This window comes from Gigantopelta aegis, chromosome 8 (genome assembly GCF_016097555.1).
Source record: "Gigantopelta aegis isolate Gae_Host chromosome 8, Gae_host_genome, whole genome shotgun sequence".
In the NCBI taxonomy this organism is placed as follows: Eukaryota; Metazoa; Mollusca; class Gastropoda; order Neomphalida; family Peltospiridae; genus Gigantopelta; species Gigantopelta aegis.
In genome coordinates, this window is record NC_054706.1 from 80062295 (window position 1) to 80073193 (window position 10899).

General features: G+C 37.6%; 1 long non-coding RNA gene across 1 annotated transcript; it reads left to right on the plus strand.

The window, feature by feature from the left end:
• Positions 1–7578: 7578 nt before the first annotated feature.
• LOC121379191 lies at positions 7579–9866 on the plus strand. Its single transcript, XR_005958815.1, has 2 exons — positions 7579–7633; positions 8899–9866. It is a non-coding gene; the product is annotated as an uncharacterized LOC121379191 (long non-coding RNA).
• The last annotated feature ends 1033 nt before the right edge of the window (positions 9867–10899 follow it).

Consider the following 10899-nt stretch of genomic DNA (forward strand, 5'->3'; position numbering starts at 1 on the left):
AACATCTAACGTCTCGCCTTACAATGCCGCACGTTCAAGTTCACAGAGTGAGAAAGAATCGTTTATTTCAGTTGATCTTTAATACACATCAGAAGGTTTAGCATTCACGTCCATGTTGATCAGCGTAAACAATCAATTGTATTGTCTTATAATGTTACAGGTTCACAAACATAAATAATAATTTATCACACATCGGGGTGGGGGGGGGGGGGGGGGGGTTCACACGTTGAAACATTCAGTTGAAGTCTATTGGTCTAGAAAGAATATCATATATCACGTGTAGGGTCGTACCTTGCCTGAAGGACGTGGGGTCTATCTTTAAAAAATAACAAAACAAAACAAAAAACGTTTTTAGAATGTGAACACATTTACAGTAGTATAGCGTTTCTAAAATCGGGCGCAAATTTAGGTGTGGGTCAAAAGCTATTCCATCCCATGTTTAGTTAAGTAATTAATTTGACGAGTCGTTTCTGTATATATATATCAATGTGCTCTAGTGGTGTCGTTAAAGAAAACACTTTAACAAACGTTTTGTTTATCAAAACTACACTACATTAATGTCATGCCGCCTATTAAACCCCTAGATTCATGCCTGAAAATTGGGTAATAGAAAAGGACGCATTTTTGTATTTTTCCGGGACGGTGGTAGGGTTATACCCTCCATCTCCCCGCCATCCGCTATAGGTAGGCCTACGGCCCTGCTATATAATGTTTTGAAGTTACAGAGCGGACAGTTCGAGTTCTTCCAGTCTAGACAGAACGTCTTGGTATCTCTTGGTCCACCTGATGTACCTGCACGACCTCATCTTGAGCACCAGACTGGACAGACTGAGGATCTCCTCGTCGTATACCGGGAGCTCCTTCTTGCGCTGTGGTTTCCACCTCACACCGGACATGACGTCACGACACAAGCTGTACGACCACTTCCGCCGCCTGGTAACATCCCTGCTGACTGGGACTCTTTCGATGACCACCTTTGAGTCTTCTGTCGTCTGCTTGCATTCGCCCAGCGACAGTAAATATCTAGTGTGTCTTCGTTTCATTTTTCGTTCTGCTATCTGAATTTTGATTTCTTTTGCTGGCATGTCCACGTTTTTGAGAAGAGATCTCAAGTCTGTGGCAGTATCTGTGTCCATAGGCATGTCGTTTAGACTGCGGCGTCTGTGCTTGTCTTCCTTTACGATCACAATTTCTCGTGGCTTCTTTTTCGTTACGACAGGGTTCGTGGTCTTGTTCATGTTGAGTTGTTGTTTAATTTCCGCAATCAAACCAGTATCTTCGACGTTTGTTTTGGCTGTTTTAGACCTGGAGTTGTTGACTGTTCTGTGCATCGTGCGCCCATCGAATCGTCCCGATTCTACATCTCTCTTCTGGCTCGCTGATTTACACTTGCGTTTTCGTCTGTGCGTCGTTGTCTTGCACAGTTTGGACAAAGTGATTATGAAATCCTTTGGGCGAAATACGCCCGGATCGCTGGAACGTCTTTGGCGCAAATTGCATGGTGACGCGCTCACAGTTAGCGCATCCAATTGGTTACTGTCCTGCATTATTCGTTTCAGTTCTATTTCATATCTGCAGATAGTTTTCTCTGGCTCTTGGTCTGTCGCATCATTAGACACGCCTTTACTACGACTTGATACCTTATTTCTTTCAAACGGAGAATAAATTCTGTTCCTGTCGCTCCCCAATTTTTGCATCTTTATTTTCTTGGCTCTCAATTTCCGTTTCCGTTCTCTCAATTTTAACAAGATTGTTCTAAAATGCAGCGCAAACATAACGACGAAAGCTATTTGTCGAAATCTTCGTTTACCTTTCAGTGTGTTTTTGACTTTCTGGAACTGACTGTACTTCTTCAGTTTCAGTCTCAGAGCGCGGATTTCTGTTAGAGTCAGTTGCGGCAGGCGGGTGGTGTCATTGTCACCTTTCTTCTTGTGATTGCTCTCTTGATGGCACAACCCCTGTATATTCTGTTTGTTCATTTTCTTCATTACGCCTGTGTGTTCATGTTTCAGATACAATTCTCTTTTTGAAGTCATTCCTTCTAGCCGACCAGAATCACCGAGCAGTGCTTCAGTGTCAAAACTAAACTTGTCGTCTGCCTGTTTGGAAAATCTACATTCTGTGCCGTCTCCCCGGTGAAGAGACGCCATTTTTAAATTGGTGTCTGTGCTGTAAAACTCATCACAGTTTTTACGGTTAAAATTTGACAACTTTATTTCGTATTCACCTCGAATCTGGTTGAAGAGTGAATTCTTGTGATTTTCTTCATTGCTGTACCCAAAACTGTCTGCGTCTGGTCCCCCGTCATGCACTAGATCACGACACGAACCATCACCTTCTTTCATTCTGAGCTGGCGCTGGAAGTTTTCGTACCAGTTCTTCTCCAAGTTGACGGCGTACTCGTGTCGCACGTCGTACCTCCCCGGAGTCTTCCTTATCTCCTCCGTCTTCCTCCACACCGGCGGAAGACCCGACACCGATATGCTCGCTCTCCTTCCAGGCTCTTTCGTTTCTTCCTTACCCTTGGTCACCAAACCACTGTCGAAACTGTGAATACGCGTCCGTTCTGTGTAGTCACCAGCCGACAGTGACTCGTCGCTGGTGTAGACAGATGATGTTTTATCTCCTGCGTTTTCATTCCAGTCAAATATATCAGGTAACTGGTTCGTAGTCGTCTGTGGTAGGTCGTTTTCTTTTGCACTTTTTGAGAAAATCCTCTGGAAATCGGGTTTTTCCGGCGTCTGCTCCATCATACTGTTTCTTCGGAATGCTTGCAGTAAATTCATATTTTTATCGCAACTGTTCCTTTTGACTTTCTGAGACATAGCTTCAAAATATTTGTCAATTTTTAGGTCAGTGGACACGGTTTTATCTTCACGAGTGGCGGAGTTGTAATATTGTGATTTCCATAAAGAATCAGGTTTGTTGGCTTTTTCCAGCAGACCGATACCTACACACATTTGCTTGTAGAGAGTTTGATGTCCCATCCCTTCCGTCTTCTTCCGACCTCCCCTCTTCTCGACTAGCCCTTGCTCCTCAATCGCCAGCTCATCGTATTCTTTTTGAATTAAATCATCTTTGAAAAAACAGGATCCACGTTTTGCTGTTACGGAAACAGACGATTTCCTACGAAAATATTCCTGGCTATACAAAAGAGCTCCGTCATCCTCGAGAGGTTTGCCGTGGTTGATGTCAAACTTTATGGTAATCACAGACATTCGACGTGCCATTATCACCGAACTGACTCTCAAGATTCTAAACGTCTTTTGCAGTTATATATAATATATATTAAACAGCCATCTTCTATATGTTCAAGATGTTATACTGTTAAAGCAACGATTACTAATCACATTCGTGTACACCTCGCCGATGTAGTGCCAAAAAACGTTTGGATCATGAAGAATCAACTCGCATTTCATTTGCAGTAAATAAAAATGTTAAGTCTGTTTAACAATACCTCATCTGCTCAAGTGGTCGGTATGAAGTAAACGTGAATGAGAAACAAGACCGAAATGTTTGTATGGAGTTACATCATAACCTATTTGATAGCGATGTTCGCACTTTTTCGTTTCAACTTAAAAACCCGGAGAGTTTATCATAGTATTCCGCACCTACATTTGTCATGTGTCAATCGATGTGTGCTATAAACTAATAGATGTGCCGCCATTATACACGGAAAATAGTCACAAAAACAGTAATGGTAACAGCGGCATTAGTTGTCGGAGTAGTTTAACGACTCTACTAGAGCACATTGCTTTATTAATCATCGGCTACTGAATGTCAAACATTTAATATTTTAACATACAGTTTTAGAGAGGAAACCCGTACATTGTTCCATTAGCAGAAAGGGATCTCTTATATGCACCATCCCAGACAGGGTAGCACAAGTGCGATGAGCCTACCGACGGGAATCGATCCTAGACCGACTGCGCATCAGGCGAGCACTTTACCACCGGGCTGCTTCGTAAACGTTGAGGGGCATATGACAATCCCACCACACACACACATACACACACACACACACACACACATACACACACACACAAGCGCACACACACACATACATACACAATACGAAAAAGTACCCTTTTAGTGTCATTTTTTTCTTTAGGTTTTTAATTTTTTTTATTGCACCTTCCTCCCACGCCCATTATTTTCGGCACGATATAATTGTGAATTTATTATATATAAACCACCTGATGGTGACCACCTTCAGTTATTCCTAAATGATTTTAACAGTTTAAGAAACATATATATTTTAAACAAAATTACTAGCGACCTGGAGAACGCCTCCATTTAATATTCTTTTTCTTCTTCTGCGTCCAATCAAGATTTGGCCGTATTAGATCAATAATCCGGATGTGATGACGAAATGTGACTCTTCCGGAGGTCGTCGAGAAGTCCCCAGAGTTTGATATTGAGGGGTGTGTCTTGTGTCCAGACTTTCTGACGGTTCTCTTCCAGGTGTGGGCAGTATTGTAGGATTTAATGATCAATGTTGTCACTAGTAGGTAATAATTCATATATTTAATTTTAAAAAAAAACAAACAAATAAATTCTTTTTAAAATTTAATTTAAAAAATTCGAAAATTTCAAACTTGTAAAATATCTTACTATTAGTTTGTGGTGACTGCACGAAAGAATCACAGTACAAAGTTTCAGAACTAACCAATCAAAACTCTAGAATGTAGACTTTCAGCTTTTAAATTTTAATAAATTCAAAATATCTATTATTTTGTGAAGACTGCCCATGAAAATCATTAAACTGAGTGTACTTACATCTAAATGTGCTTGCATACACCCAAAACAAATGCCATGGACAACCACGTGGTGAAAACTGCTACATACAACCTTTCAATCAACACATACATCAGATCATATTATAATTATATGATACAACAGTCCGCTTTTTAAACAGAGGAAAAAAGGCACTTAACAATGCTCGCATTAATGATTAAGCGACGTTAAATCATGTGCTTCAGTAACACGACTAATTGCACAAACATTGGTCACACGTTAGAAGTCTTGTAACATACAACATTGGAACAAAAAGGACATCACAGAGATACACACACTACGAGCGAGTTCAGCCAGATGTTTGTCGCTAACGTTTGCTAGACTAGTTTTTATGATACATATTAAGCGAGAGAGAGAGAGAGAGAGAGAGAGAGAGAGAGAGAGAGAGAGAGAGAGAGAGAGAGAGAGAGAGAGAGAGACACACCGAGAGAGAGAGAGAGAGAGAGAGAGAGAGAGAGAGAGAGAGAGAGAGAGAGAGAGAGATGGGGGTTGGTAGCCAGAGTACTCTGCCGTTCGAGCGTTAGACGGACATTTGGACGGTATGGTCGCTCTTAACCGTACAAAAGTCTGTCCAGCTCTCGAACGGCCGAGTACTCGGACTAGGAGGTTGGGAGAGAGGCAGTAGGAGAGAATTTCGGAACCTGCTGTGCCGTGTACTTGTAAAATATACCTGTAATCGCACCTGTTACAGGATCAAACTAGGTGAATGTTGCTTACACCTTCCCATTAACCTTGGCACATTATTAACTCTGGGTTTCAGCTGGTATTGGAATACAACTAGTGTACCGGTGAGGTAGGCGATCCTCCCGCCTGGAGGCGATACTGCACCCATTGGAAATGCCATCGGATTAGTGAAGTTGTTAGTGAAAGAGAAGTGGTTCATACCATGCCGACACATTAATATAGGCAGAGAAACAAGTTTGTGTATGTAATGTTAACGTTTGAGAAAGTAAACAGTCTTTAGCTTCTTGAAAAAGAGTTAAAAGTTTGTTTTGTTAGTCTTAGCGCAAGAGATCTGTTATATGCAACATGCTGGAATGAGACATAGAGCAATGGGCCCACCAACGGGATCGATCCTACATCGACAGCGTATGAGGTGAACACTTTACCATTGGGCTATGTCCTGCCCCCAACTTGTTCAAAGACTGAACAAGATTTCCCTATCATGTTCGCAATATAGACAAATTATATGAAAGGTCAGAACAATAAAAAAATTAGGTCATGGTGACCTAGTAATGGATGCAACACACTGACATCCCGCATTGTACATGCATGCAAGATTTAATGATCCGGCATGAATTATTACAAAAAATATCCCTTGGCCATTTCCTTTAAATGTGCAGTAATCCATGAAAAGTGGGTCACTGTGTTATGCAGCACACAGCCATTCTGTACGTACAAGAAAGGTTTGATGATCATATATGAAGTAATAACAAATATAAACACTAGACAAGGATTCACTCATTAAACCGTGAAAGGTAGGTCGCAGTGACCTAGTAATGGTATGTAATACAACCCCATCCCAAGTTGTTCCTGCATCTGAGGTTTGATGGTTCTGCATACATCAGTATCCAAGATATGGCTCAGACGAGACAACTTAACAGATGAACAGACAACACCAAACCACAATTCGTCAAAGACAGGCATATGATTATCAAGTATCTGACATCCAATAGCCGACTACTAATATATCAATCTGCTCTAGTGGTGTCGTTAAATAAAACAAGTTTGTTTTGTATAATGACACCACTAGAACACATTGGTTAATTAATCATCGGCTGTATAATCACACCACCAGAACACATTGGTTAATTAATAGAGATGTAACGATATATCGACAAGTCGCGATATTTCTCTCTACGATACGATTCACAATACATGCACTATCGTGTCGATACTTACGGTTTTTAAAAATTGATATTTGTCATTTAAAGTATCGATTTATTTGAAATAAATGTACGTTTTGTCAAATTTAAGTCCAATTTGACCATACGCAAACCGCATATCTTGCCCTAGTTTCCGTTTCAGTTACCGTTATCGGAAACCAGGCCACGCACAGCTGTAAATAACATTAAGTTAAATTAATTTTGATTGGCCGATATCCAGATTTGTGGCCAATCGCTTGCTCGAACCAAGCACTTCATCAATAGTGTTTGACATGTGCGTCATCTTTGTAAAGCATGCCGTTCTTCGCAGAAGAATTTGAAAATCCGCCTGCGAAGTACAAGTCTGCCGTGTGGCGTTTTTTCAAGTTACCCATTTATTATGAGAACGGTATTAGAAAAGTGTGTAAAAATAAAACAGTGTGTCAGACATGCAAGTCCGTAATTAATTACAATGGCAACACGACAAATATATCGCACATTACTCGCCATCATTAGCGACCGCAGCCGCCGCTAGGGGCGCAGCTGCGCCCATATTCCGAAATGTCACGAGTTTGGTTCACAATTGGTAGTGTTGTTCAAGGCCAGAATACGCTTATTTTGATGACGATTTTGCACGTTTTTTTTGTTGTTATGACAAGTACACACCTTCCGATTGATGTATATCCTGTTTCCGAAGTTGAACGACTACAAAAAGAATTTTTTTGAGGCCAGTGAAACTTTGAATACGTCTTATTTTGCCCCAAAAATGGCGATTTCACTGAGATATTGATAGATATATATAGTAATATAATAAAACAGCATAAAAATATTTTTTTGGTAATTTAAAAAAAAAAGCAATTTAGTTTAATTCGACATCGAAAATATTTCAAGGGATGTAACTCTGAACCGCTGACACGCAAAAGCGAAAATACAGAACTTCACAGCAGGGACACATTTTGATAAAATTAAACGTATTTGATGCTTTGTCATTATTTATCCACCCATTATTAACTTTTTGGGTAGAATATATATCATACTGAAGCGTTATTTTTAGAAGACAATGCATATTGAATTAAAAATAACTTAAAATAATGTTTTGCTTATCACGATGACTCAGCAGTTTTTGATAGCTGAAGTTGATTTTAAAAAACATTTTGATAATGCATAACTATTCAAATATAGACATGTAAATCTATTTTCATGTAAATAATTTGAATGAGTTTAGCATATGACTGGATCAGTTTTATATAAAAGAATAGTATTAATGCAATGGAAATAAATTATTAAGTATAATACAGAGAATTTGTACTTTTTAAGTCTGTTATATTTGTAAATACATTTTTTAAAGAAAATGTTTCAGGTAACATAACTTCTCACATTGTGACACAAACTTCAATTTTTTGGTAACCAAGTAACATTAAATTCTAAGTATAATTATACTTTTTCATCACTTCATCAATGAATATTAAGTACTGTTAAAAATGGTAAAGAATTAATTATTTGTAAAAGATACTAAAGTGTAAAGTAGATGAGATTTGCATATTTAATACAGGGAACATTTGTATAGCATCACGATCGACTGCAAGTTTCAGATATATAGCTATACAATGCTAAAACATTAAATAGTAGTTGCTAATCAATTCTTAAATTGATAGCACTGTCACTAATAAACAGTTTAAAAACAAAATGTTCTCTGTAATAATTGTTTTTTTTTCTAATCAATATTACAGTTGCGAATACTTCCACATCAGCTAAGGACTAACAGATGATCCCACAATGACACGTTCTGATCTAAGAAGTACACTTAATATTAGATTATGACAGTGTATGTTACTCTCACAGTTACCGTATCTAAGATATGCACCTCTACATTTATGTGCAAAATAGTTGTACACATTCCAATAAAATCCTCAATTGAAGTCTCAGTCTATTTATAAATAAGAAAAAAGATAACGTCTCACGATTTAATTCTATTAATACTGGTAATCATATTTTTATTTAATGAAGAACTCTGCTGAACATTAAGTTTCTGCTTAAAATTGGCATATGTGAGGTGGTACTATTGGTAACCATTTGTACAGGTGAAAATAACTACATACAGAAAAAACATTTGAAGGTGTGTTTCATCTGATGTAATGAATATTTCTGTTTACAAATATTATGTCAAACTAATTACAATATTTGAAACAAAAAGATAAATAGCCATGGTCATAATGGGTATTTTTCTTTATTCCAGGAAATTTGTAGTCTCTGTGCGTCTATGGAGAAACCTGAAATGGAAACGGAGTGGGAGAGTACACGTGGTTATGAGACAAAATTCAGTAGATTCAATTATACTTCAAGCTTGATGCTGTTATGTTTTCTGTTTCCAACTGTGACAGAACCTGGAACAGAAATGAAGTGTGTGACAATAATTCATCAACAAATTTAGACTAATACTCTTTCATGGATGCTAAATTTGGCAGATCTAGCCATAATCTTTTTAATTATAATTCAAAGTGGTATATAGTTATATTTATAATAATTCATTGTTTGAATTTGTTTTTATAAAGCACTTTATTGAACCAAAATAATCATAGCTGCATTTAGTAAATTATTTAGCACACATGTGTGACTGCTGTCTCATGCCTTAAGTGTTTCAGCTGCTAAAATATGTTTTGGGGATATTTTTTCTGGATAGAAATTTACCTTTCTGATATTGTACGAGTGTTTGGACATTCCTTTCAAAGGTGAAATATGGCTACTTACATTGCTTTGTTTCTAATAATGATATTGAAGGTGTAAAGTATGTAAATATTTATGTAAGAAATTGATTAAACATATTGGCCAATCATTGTCATTCGTCGTGTGATAAGTTTTTACTGGTTTGAGTTAAAAGACTGGTACATATATGATAAGTTTTATTGCATCTTTTATTGAAATCTTCAAGTATTCAATATTATTATGAGTCTAGGTAAATATATATATATATATATAGATATATATAGATATATATATATATTTTTTAATATTTTGAAACCAGAAGCTTATTTTTTATGTAACGTGTATCCACTTTCCATCTGCGATCTTAACCTTTATGTTTTCCTTTTTATTATTGGTCTAGATGTACATTATTGTATCAGCGTAAATAAATGTGAACTGAAAATGTTATTCTGATGTAACATTTGCATCAATTATTACGTCATTAAATTACGTATTCCAAGATTTCTGTGTGTTTTTGTCATTTTGGAGCGGTTTCGAACCTACCCCAAGAATACATATGTTATCAGAAATAATAGTAACCCTTTATATTTTCACTTGAAATTTTCAGAGATGCAACATTGATAACTGCTTGTAACATCTATAAGCTTACAACAGAAATTTCTCTGTTATTTTTTGGTTTACAAAAGTGGACGTAAATGACAATTAAAATCGTCATGTCGGCCATGTTTGGTCACAGAAGTACAAGGCTACTACGACTTTATTTTGCTTCATTTGGATAATATAGTGATGTTTTTTCAATAAGAGCAACATATTTAATGAAACTATGACCATAAAGAAAAAAAAAAATTAAAATATTTTTTTGGTCTGCGGTACCTACCATCATCCATCGTTGCATGACTCCCCTAATCCTACGACACGTAAAACAGATTCGAGTACGTCAAATCATCGACAAATGTTTGCAAAAACCTGCACCGTTGAATGAAGTAGTTCCAAAAATGCCACTGAATTGTGATCGCAGTAAAACGATAACAAGCTTATGCAAGTTTATAGTACACGATTTGCGACTATTTTCTGATATTGAAAATGCTGTGTTGAGCTTATTCATGCATGTGGCCTCAGACCACAATTAATTTCGCTATATGTTTCTATATAGCCTTAATATCAGCAGGCCCGTGAAGTTTTGTATCTACCTTTGCCTGCATGGGGGACACATACCCTGAAAAGGACAACCCCTGTTGTCCAGCTTTTTCTCCCAGCATATTGGTTTAAACAGACACACCCTCTAAACCAGGCCGGAGTACACCCATTTTACACAAAAAGCACTACTTTTGCATGGGCCGGAATTACCACAAACAAGTCTTCAATGTCAACAAGTTACACATGTTTACAAACTACATGCTATTCCCTGTCACTTCAGTCAAACAGTTGCCACTTCATAGCTGTCTGCCATGAAATAATCAGTCAAACAGCAGCCTACTTGCGCAGTCAAATTTCCGGATTTTGGATTTATTTTCATTGTTTGTGATCCATTATT